The sequence below is a fragment of the Anas platyrhynchos genome, chromosome 2, assembly GCF_047663525.1.
Source record: "Anas platyrhynchos isolate ZD024472 breed Pekin duck chromosome 2, IASCAAS_PekinDuck_T2T, whole genome shotgun sequence".
NCBI lineage: Eukaryota > Metazoa > Chordata > Aves > Anseriformes > Anatidae > Anas > Anas platyrhynchos.
The window spans coordinates 143,933,889-143,945,450 of NC_092588.1; positions in this window are offsets into that span (position 1 = coordinate 143,933,889).

Sequence of the window (11,562 nt, forward strand, 5' to 3'; positions counted from 1 at the left end):
ATAGTGTAACACAAAAACAAAGAAATCCTAACAAAACCTGCCCTTATTGTGCATAAAAACACTTTGGTTAAAAATTCCTAGCAGGATCCTAAAAATAGAGAAACTCCACTGAGATTAGTGCACAGCTTTAAACCAAACATATAAATAAGTAAAGAAATGGCATTCTCAGTCCCAGATAGCCTGTAAGTGAATTAGACCAAGGCTTTTACAGAACAAAGGAACCTAAAAAAAACCCTAATCTCACTTTGAAGGAAAAAAAGTCTCTGATCATTCCACCTGCCACTTCTCTCTGTGCCAAGAAAAACTCGAGTATACACCAAAATGCTGAAGGAGAGTTGAGTGTTGCATTAAATTTATGTACCACTAGAGAGTAGGGTTGAATGTGCTGACTGAACTTATTCTAATAATGTAGATGGGAAAAATCCATACTGCAAATCACCTTACTTAGGTTGGTTTCACAAGAACTATTTACCCAAGAAAGAAAAAACCCTGAGTGCTGATTGCTTGCTTTCTCACCCGAGAAGCAAGAACTACACACAGCCAGAGCCTCAGATTTTTTTTTTTTTCCTAGCTGCAAAACACAACGTGAGATGAAAGGGAGTAGTTTGTTCGGCTGGGCAAAGCAATTTCCACAGAAAACAAGCAGGATTTGCAGAGAGCATGTGTTTGTGCATGTGTCACTGAGTAAGCGCTTACAATTGGTACAAGGCTTGAAGGCACGCAGGGTACCAGGGCATCCTGGGGTTGTGCTGGTGCTGCTGTAGCTGTCACAGAAAGCTTCAGGGAGCACATTGCACCTCATGTTCCTGAGCCCATGTGGCTGGGCCAGGCCAGACGTCACTTTCCTGGGGCCGTGCTGTGCCAGTGCCTCCTGCTGAAGGCTCCACTCAGGCTCTGGCTCCTGGTTTGGGGGAATAGACAAGTGGCATGGGCTGGAGGTGGAGGAGGTACTCAAATGCAGCTGCATCCATTGCTACAGGGGGAAAGCCACCTCCACCCTAATTTACATTAGATAGGAGAGGGCAAACCCCAATTACACCAAAATGTCCAAACCCCAAATGTCCAATGAGCCCCACACTGGATGGTCTGGTCATGTCCCTTGTGTGGCGACAAGGAGTTAGGGAGCACCCCTGGGTCCCCTTTAGGGGGTACAGGGCAGGGAGAGGGCGAAGGATCTAATCCTAGAGCAGGGCCCCAGGGAAGGATCAGGACAAAGCTGGGCACATCTCCTTTTCTTAAAAATCCAGGACTTCAAAACCTTGCAAGAAAGCTAGAGCATCTAAGGCCAGCCTTCACTGCAGCTTGTTCGGTGCTTGTGCCCACGCAGGGGTCTGCGCTGAAATTGCCAACAAGGTTTCCAATTAGCACCAATTGAGGCAAGGTATTTTGGGGTTTTAATCAGGCAGACACGCCTCCCCTGGGAGGCAGCGTGAGACCACCCACTCACATTGCGTAACCCACCAAAAAACATTAAACTGATAGTAACCACTCTCAGTCACTACCAACCCACACTAGATTTGAACCATCCACTGAAAGGGGAAAGGTTAATGCGAGCTAATTTTTTTAATCATTGCTGTAACATTAGGAAGAAGCTCTGTTAACCTTTTGGGGACTGCTGACTTACTGCCTGGTGTTCATTTGGCTGATCCTACAGGCTACAATCATGATAGGGTAGTTCCCCAGGGGAGCAAATAAAATCCAAGAGGTCCATTTTTCTTCTCAGCGCTTGCCTGCTATAACACTGAGCCCTTCATTAAAAATGTGATAAGCCATGCAATATATTTTCCTGTATATTATAGCCTTTAATCTTTAATGTTAATGACAGAAATGTTACCATTAGCAGGACCATATTTTGCTCCACACTTTAGACATTCTTTTGTAACCACATTTTCCTGTCCTCTTTCAGGCAGATGGTAACTATTTCAGCTTGAATTCCTTCATATATTAACATAAAGAGAATTTGAAAAAACAAACTAAGCTATAATATAACTAAAATAGAAGAACTTACGGTGGTGAAATGTCAAACACTTTTCCTTGCCATGACCACACTTTGACATTGCTGTTACTAGGTGTGTGCCTCGAAACTGAAGTCAGTTTTGTAAATACTGCTGACAAAGAGGATTCAAGCCACCTCCATCACCAAGTCATGCTGACTTGAATTGTGCCTTGCACAAATTTTAGAGGACAAATTATTGGCTGATCAATTGGAAAATTCATGTGTTTACAGAGCATGTGAAAGGCACGTTGGAGAGTAGGGCTTGGTCCAACAATTAATAATAATGCTACTAAAGAAGGAATTTCTAAAGTCTAATCCCAGCTACGTGTTCCTCTGTGTCCTTTACACAATTATTTGCAGCTTACCCTTCTCTGACCTCTGTAGCTGTTAAATGTAGATAATAGTACTAATGCCTGTATGTCACGCACTGTTGTGGAGAGTCATTAACGGTGCTGCACGTGGTTATAAGGTTTGCATCACATTTCCAATGCAGTTACAGCCAACACTCGAAACACGTGGGGACTGAGGGTGGAGGCACAAGGAACATCGCTCTTAGGGGAGATGGGGCATCAAGGTGGGCATGTGGTGCACGGCCCGTGTGCTGGCTGCACCAGAAGGTACCTGGGGACGTGAAAAGCCAGCATGGGAGACTGGCAGGGAAGAGTGCTCAGTGTGACAGGCAGTGGTCACATCCTGGAGGCGTGAGAGTAAGGACAGATTTTAAGGAAGAAGACACTCAGGGATTATGGCCTCCAGTGACTTCAGCAAGGTTAAGGAAAGGAATGGGGCACCCATGCGATGGGGCAACCATGCGAGGACAGACCTCAGCGACACTGTCAGAGGCAAAGGATGAATGGTACAGCACTGACAGCACAGCAGAGGGGGAAAGGCCTGCCCCTGCAGCCCTGCTCTGCTCATTTTCTCTGGACACCAGGCCTGCGGCCTGACACCTCCTCGTCACGCTGACATGCAGGAAGAGGCCAAGCACAGTTACTCTTGCTTTGAATCATAGTTTAATCCTGTCAGCACAGGCATCTTGTCCTTGAAAATCATTGCTTCTTGGTGATAAAACCTTTCTCGAGGCAGCTCCCTGCCACAGCGCTCCTCCGTGCCTGTGGTGAGACACAAGCTCGAGCCGTGGTGCACCGGGGAGCGGCCGGGCTGCCTGAGGGACAAAATGGTGAAACTCTTGAAGGCCAGGAAGGCATGGGGACACCTCGATCCCCTCTGCTTGGGGAAAGTCCAGCTGCCTTCCAGCCCCTTGGCTTTTTGCTTGGGGCTGAGGGAGTGCACTGAGGTGAGCCCCAGCAGCCCTGGCGAGCCAGGGAGGAAAGGCACCCAAAGAGAGGTGCTGCCAACAGGCACACCAGTGCCCATGGTCACAAAGTGCTGACCTGCTGTCCTAAGCTGTATAAACCTGAGCCCAGAGCATGAAACCACAGGAAAGCACACATTCATCTGGTCCTTAGGCATGAGCTCTGCGTTTGTTTTCTCTACTGATAGACATACGCATGTATGCTGAGCCATGGAGGTGTATACGTTATATACCTAAACGATCTTGGAGGGAATACAAAATTATGTAGGCAAGTTATTAGGAGTCTTATTTTGAGAAACTGTTTTTACATGTCCTTACATGCTCTGCTCAAGATACTGGATGATTCCTGGGGAAATAGGTAGACAAGTGTATTTATTTATCACCACCCACAGTTAGACAATCAAAACCAGGATGCATCTTCCCTATTTACCAGACTTCAACTGTAGGAGTATGGTATTTCAAACATAAAAAAGCTTCTTAGAGTATCAGGTTATGCTGAGAGATTAGTTTTGAGATGTTTTCTTAAAAAGTTGTTTAGAAATCACAGCCACTTGCTCTGTTTTGGCCCTTCCAGTGAGGGCTGGTAAGCTGTGGGGATGGCAGGGAGGAGGTGCCCAACTCTATTGGGGAATTTTCTGGTTTTAATTTTTTAAGGCAGTGAGCATAACTGCTCTACTGAGTTTAACATTAGCAGTGAGTGCAAATCAGCTCTGAATATCAAATGAACCCTTCCCTGAATAAGGCTCAGCCAAGATGGTATGGGTCTCTGGCTGTGCAATAGGGGACTTCAGAGACCTGAGTATCATCACTGCTGAAAATACAAGCACCTACAACCTCCAAGGCTTGTGCACCATTTTTGCTCCTTATATGTATTTTTTACTATTAATTTTAAGCACATGAAGCTAATATTTGAAGATCAGCAGCCTCATAACCACAGAGTTTAGGGATTTTTTTTTCCTCACAAAACTAAACTTTTCAGGATTCCATGTAGCATTACAGTGGTGGCAAGGTGTGACAGCTTGAGCTACTGAGAGCCCTGCAATACTGAGCCGTCCCCCAGTAGCCATTCAAACGGAAAGATGGTCTCATTAAAGCCTTCATGTTTCTGACCCTATAAATCAGTATTGTTTCAATCTTCTGTTTTCATTAACAGCTCTATATTATAGCGTTGACATCGTAAATCTTACCTGATGCTGGGGTTCTGCTGTGATTGATAGTGTCAGTGTTCCTCTGTCACTTGAATTTGCAGCTATCGGTGTAATCAGTGCTACCGTTTTTGGAGGATGTGTATTATACCAAATACTGGCATCATTTTCAAGATTTGAACTGAATATTACTTGCAAATACAATGCGGTAGCATTAAAATTTGGTCAGTTCTCCATATCTAGCAGAATGAACATTGAATCACCACAGGGCTTAATTAGCATGAGGCGAGAAATTTTTGTTCTCCAAGAAGCTGTAGGGCCCTTCCTCAAGAAGAAGGCATAGTGACTCTCCTTGTGGTCTTCTGTTATGTTACAATTTGTTTTGTTATACCAAGTTCCTGTCTGGGGGATTTAATCTGCATATTTCCCTGTAAATCAGTACACACTTTAGCATGCTCAGTAAATAACAACACTAAAAATTAATTATAGGCAGTTATGCTTTTATCACGCCATACCTGCCAGACGCCAGAAGTTTACCTCATCCTTTACTACAATATTAGTTACCTTCCTGCCACGTCTTCAGCTGATTTCTAACCTCTCAGTGGGAGACTAAGCCATGGAAAAGAAAACAGGGTAGCAGTGAGAATAGCATCGCTCATCTCAGTAATGATGGAAATCTCTTTCTATTTAAAATAATTACTTAGTTTTCCAATCTTTTACCGGTCTGCTGAACATAAATAATCTCCCGGTTTTGTTCCTTGGCCTCTCAACAACTTGATCTCTGCTACTAATGTCTTCTTATGTCTCCAGGGGGAATAAAGCAGCAGAAAGTAGATAATGATTTAATCAAAGGCAACTCAAACGGTAGTTTTGCTGTGCAGACATAAACAGAATTATTGGTTTTCTCTGGATTTCTTTTTGAGAACCATAAAGAAAATACAGCACTTAAGAAACAAGAGTTAATGAACACTTTAAAGAAATGTTTTTCTCTTTGAGGAAAGGATTGGTCTAATATTGGTTGAAACTTAAAACATTTATGATGCTGTGAAGGCAAGGTGTTTATTATACATTTTATCTTCATTTCTTTTACTCCTTACAGTAAAATCAAATAATCAGTAATAGCTTGATGTTTTGCCGCTGTGAAATGGAACCTAAACCACACATGAATGCAGAAAATTGTTCAAGTGTGAACCTTTAGTGCTTGAACCTTAACTAAGTAATGGACTATAGGAGGTGCCAATCAGGTGTTTTACGTTTCTCCAAGGTCTCTTTCTCCGATTTTAAAGAGCTACTGGCATAAATAAGCAGCCAGTGTATGGAGGAGTTTCTATGCCATTTGTGCTGGATGGCAGCATTTTAAAAATGGGTTTCTCACATCTTCATTTCAACTTGGGAGAAAATAGTACAATCAAAGCTATCATACTAAAGATATCAGGTGCTGCAGTTAAGGTATCTGTTTTATTGCCCAGCAGCAAAAATTTGCACATTACAATGATTTATTTCTATCTACTTTCTCACTTTTTAATGGTGCTAACTAGAAGCTACAAGGCAACTTCCAAGTGTAAAGTTGGTTTGAATTGTTGGAGACCAACCAGATGAAAGGTGAATTTAGAATAAAAATAGTATAAGCAGCTTAAAGGCTTATAACTATAGATGAAAGATTATATTCTGCAAGCGAGTTTTGCAGGGAATCCAGGCAAAAGTGTTCAATGTCATTAACAAGTTTGTCTCTTTCAATCCCAGAAATGTATATTTTAGAGTGAGAAACCTCAGCAAGTATGGAATTGTTACAAGCTGCTGGAGTACCTCATTTTCTTTTAACCCTCTGACATTTTGCAAGTACTTTACTTTATTCCCTTTCTAAGAAATAAATAAATGCAGACTGTGCTACTTAATAGCATTAAGAGAATCAGCCTGCTCTGCTGGCTGGATCTGGATCAAACAGCACGGATCAAAAAGAATATAAATGTTCCTGATATTCTGGCATATCCAGAAATAAACAGCATATAGCAGAAGGACTAAAGAGAGGAAGAATACATATCGAGTATTTTTATTTCCAGTGTTCTTTCACAGTTACTGGATTAACTCACCCTTCATCCCTGCTTTACTCATTCACATCTTGACTCTTTTATCCTCTGCTGGCAAATTGAAGGTCTGCCTTGTGGTCAGAGGTCACTGAATTAATCACTTTAAACAAGAGCTTTGCTGAGGTTTCAGAATTTCTAGCACGACCTATTTCTCCTTTCTATTTTTCCACAGATTTCCCGGCTTTTTTCCCTCTTGCTCGTAAAGGGAAATCAGCGGAATACGACCGAGAGACAGAAAGTGCCAGGAAACAAGCGGCGTTGTGGCCCGGCTTACAGGAATCCCCCCTCCAGGAGGGGAGGTTTGCTTGCAGCGTCTCTCCAGTGCAGGATCTGGCCGCAGCAGGAGCAGCGCATGCCAGCAGGACTCGCAGGCACAGCAACGCCGAGCCCTGGGTGACATCTCCTGCTAACGCTGACATCCACCTCCAGCCCCAGCAGCTGCAGGCACAACCAGTTACCTGCTCCATCCAGCTGGAAGGGCACGACGCTTAATCTTACGCCCAAGGAAGTTTCCAAATTGCCATTGTACGAGTGCTGCAGTTGCTTAGGGGTTGGTGTTTTTCTTCGTTAGGTACTGATAATAGGCTCTGCGGGGAGCAAGCCACCAAAATAAAAGAAATCCTCGGTCCGATGCATTTTAGAAACCTGGAGGGTTTAGAAACCTGAAGGGTAGAAACCTGAGGGGTTTCTAAAAAGCAGGCCAGGTGAATCAGGAGGAGCTGGGCCCTGCTCTGTGGCAGGGGCCAAACCGTGGTGCTGCTGCAAGGGTGGCATGGGGCATGCGGCACAGGTCCTGCAGTGATGGTGTCATGCACGGGGAGTGTGAGCTGCCCTCTCCCCAGGCACTTCAGGACCCAAAAGTCTCCTGGGGCCTCACTTATTCGCTGGTCCTTTGGCCCCAGCTGTAGAAGCAGGTGAGCGTGGCTTGCTCAGAGGTTCCCCTTCTGCAGTCTTCTCCTCTTGTGTAACACAGGGGGTCAGCTTTCGTATGCATTAATATTCCAGGGCCATCACAGGGCAGCAAATCCTTTGAAGAGTAGAGGAGCTCGTTCCCTTCAGAGCCTATTCCAACACAAAGCTGTGTCTGAGCGGCTGTTCGGTGACTAACGCAATAATTCCACCCTGGCCAGTGGCAACACTGCACTCCGTACCTCTGTATGTACTCAGTTTACACCGAACCAAATAGGAATTAAAGAAAGTGATATATTCAGTGAAATTAGGGTTGTGGCTAAGAGCCAGGGCCCAAGCATCTTTTTCCTTGTTTCAAGATCTCTTCAGATATAGAGAATGGGCTGAAAAAACAGCATTTCCCAGTTAGACACGGGGGAGTTGATGTAGATAGGAAGAGAAGGATGCTCCCAGCTGAGCTCTGGTCCCATCGCACCTTCTCAGCCGCTGGCGTTGCTCTCAGGCATTCTGCAGGCACTAATTGCCTTTAGCTGGTTTCCTCTATTTTCTGTTCTTTCAATCTCCAGTACATCTTGAAAGATTGCATTTAAAATGTAAAATAAAAAAAAAAAAAAGAACTAATTCCATTAACTCAAAATAGGCCTCTAATTGACCTATTAATACAGTGTATTTAACATGACACCGTGCCATTTTCATAGGCAAAGGGGTTGGCTCTCAATAATTCAGCGTGTCTGTTCTCATTCTATAGGGTACATCTTCCAAGGGAGTGGGGGGAGATTTGTGAATTCCTCTCATCTATCACCCAGCCACGGAGATGAAGCCACAGCTGCCACTGACACAACACAGGGTATTTCATGCCTGCCTTCCCATGGTGTGGGACTCCCAAAACTTTGTAGTTTTCCTATTAATTAATGTGTATGCAAACTTTTTAAAAGCCATGTCAGCACCAGGATGGGGGCAGGCAGCACGCCACACCGTGGGGCTCAGCTTGGGATCTCTGCCACCCCGAGGAGCGAGGCGCAGGCTGGGCAGATGGGGATGCTCTGATCTAGATCTAGCTCCCAGGTGACAGAAACCCCTTGTCCCATCCCAACCTGTCCAGGTTAGGTGAGCCTGCCATTTGCTCTCACAGCAAGACCAGTTTGGATGACTGGGATGATATAAACGGGAGTTTGTTTCAACGAGGCTCTGCTCCTTCATTTTAAGCCTGCAGACCCGCTTGAAATACCCGCTTGTTGGGGCTGTCAGTAAGGCCTTCAATTTGCATTCGGCTGGGAGCTGTGTGTGTGGGACTGACTGATGTGTTTGCATCGTTTGGGAGACAGAAATATGTAAATTAGGAACAACTCGGTTGCAGGAAGGGCTCCGTGCAGCCGTGGCACCGCGCTTCTCCCGCTGCGGGGAGCGGAGGCGGCGGGCTGGTTTTCTACCACTTAGCGTGCCACAGCTGACATATTTTAAGAACATTATCAAAGTGTAGCTGCAGAAACCACCTTAAACACACAAACAAAGAAAGGAATCAATAGTCTTTTGACAGCTCCCTCTGCCAAGCTGTTCCAACATGCTATTTCTACCTTCGTTGCTCCCTCTTGTCGTTGGCTCGCAGGGGGCAGGGAGTGCACAGCGAGCCAAAGAAAACAGTGTCATGAAAACGAAGTGAGGCGTTTTTCACCCAAATAGGGCACAACAGGCCACAGACACGGGACTCGTCCTCCCTGCCCAGACATCAGCTGCGGTTGGGAAGACTGCTCCCTAGTGCAGCACAGCGAGGAGCCTCGTGGGGCACCGACAGCTCAGCGCCAGCGAGGGCGAGGAGCGAGCGTGGGACATCACCGCCAAGCCGTGTGACAGCCTCCTGGCACCGCCAGCCCCAAGGGCAACATCAGCTTCACCACAGAGCACAAATCTCAAAGCATCCCGGCCAGACGTGCAGCACTGCCTCTTCTCATGGTCTTTGTGTGCGTGTCCCCAACCCGCCTTCCCCTGCGTGCCCTGGGGACACGCTGCCCGCGGTGCGGCCAGACCGCGGCATTTCTCACCCGCCGGCCCCCGACATCTGCCGCACACTTGCTGCACGGCTGGAACATGAACAGAGCTTTTAATTCTGCGCTTTGAATTTCGCATTCCTGTTTTTAAATGCTGTTTGTGTAATTTATGCCTTGCAAGCCCGCAGAGGTTTGGTGGAGAGGAACCTCTTCTTTATTTGAACTCCCTGACGTGCCGTATTTCTTTTGACTTAATTTTTTCCTCCTCCTAAGCTTAGGCATTATCATCTGACAAATTGGATATATTCTCTTCCAGCAAGTTATTTGAACATGTACTTCTAGCTGCTTTTAAGAACAGTACAGCTTTCAGATAATTTCATTGTTATTTTATGGGCCAGATGTGGTTTGTTTTCTGCAGCTGGAGTTTTAGAGGAGCGTTGCATAACATCCACCCATTCTTCTACAAACAGAAATTAAATTCTACAGATAAAAGATAAGTGGGTCCCTGAGTCGCCTGCAGAACCCAATACTGCCTTATTTCACTTGTCTGTTTATGCTGAGCTCAGCCTTGTGGTCCACTCCCAAATCTGCCAAAATGTAAGCTCGTTGCTCATCTCTGCCGTCCCTGGGCATCCACAGCCACACTGGTTCTCCACACTTAACTGACTGCATTTGACTCAATGCATCTATGGACCACAATCTGAAACACCAAAAATCTATCTTTATTTAAGCCAAAGCAAGTTGAATAAGCCTTTTGATTACGCCCATGGATCAGCATCACCCCCGTTAGCATATTTAATTTTAAAGTTTTGATTTTTTCTAGATTCCTGTGCCCTGAGGTTTGCCCACACCCCGTGTAACCTCTTTTTATTTCCTTCTTTCAGGTGTAATCGAGGAATTGCTGTCGAAGTCCTTACAAAGAGCCCTGAGGTGTGCAGTTTTTAAACCGACTTGTTCCTGGACACACACCAGAGCTGGGACAGCTGGGTATAAGACATCCTGTCTTATACAGCAAGAAGGAAGAGCTGGAAAGTTAAGGCCAATAGACACCAAGCTCTGCCCAGAGAGAGGCCAAATGGATGCTTCCTTCACTCAAAGCCCATGTTGATGGATATGACCCTACACCATGCTGCTTCCACGACCGGGGGCGGACCTTGCTGTGCTGTAGCCATGGGCATGCTGGCAGTAAAAGGGCTGCATCACTGCTAACTGTAAGTGCAAGCAGCATGCAGAAAAATGCAGTTTATGGTTGCTGCAAAGCTGCCATGGGTGCAGCCAGCTCTGCTCCATCCTGTCCATGCCCCATAGGGCCCATATAACAGCCCCAATCCCAACAGCCTGTGTGCTGATCTCCTGGGAATGCACCCACAGGCTGAAATATTCCTTAAAGAAAGCACCTCACGACACAGACCCACTTGCAAAGCAATGGCAAGCAGCTCCATGGACCCTGAGAGGAAGCATAACCCAGCCCCGGCACACAAGTCTGTAAAAAACATCCCCCCCAGCCTCTGGGGTCTGTGCCCTGGTGGGATAAAGCCACGGAAGGACCCCCCTGAGGGAGCACATCTGGGACGCACAGGGAGAGGATGAGTCGCGGCCTCTCGTTACCATCAAAGGAGGCTGAATGCAAACAAACACATTCGGCTCAGTGGGAACCCAGCGGGGCAGCCAATGCGTGCATCCAGCGGAGAGCTCCGCGAGGTCTGGGTGACACTGCCTGCCTTCAAAGAAAAGGATGGGGAAACAAACGGGTTTTACGAAACCCACAAAAGCTGCCCTTGGAAGTCACAGCTAGAGGAATGGAGGTGTCGGCTGGGCAGAAATCAGCTTCAGTCCTGATCTCCGAGATAGCAGCGCCTTGTTTTTCTTTGGGAATTGCTTGTGCACGTGTAATCTCTGTGTGTGCTGCTCCTAACATTTGTGACACCCGATTTGTCACTGTTTGCCCTTTGGGAAGGGACCGGTGTCACTGGGAGGGTGCACGCCATGGAAGGGCTTCCGTGGTGCTGGCTGAGGACAGGAGGAAACAGACTGATGCAACATATAAAGCCAGGCAGTGCATAAATCACTGACATGCCCAATCTGCAGAAGCAGTGTCCTGGAAACATTGTACGTATTTTAATGT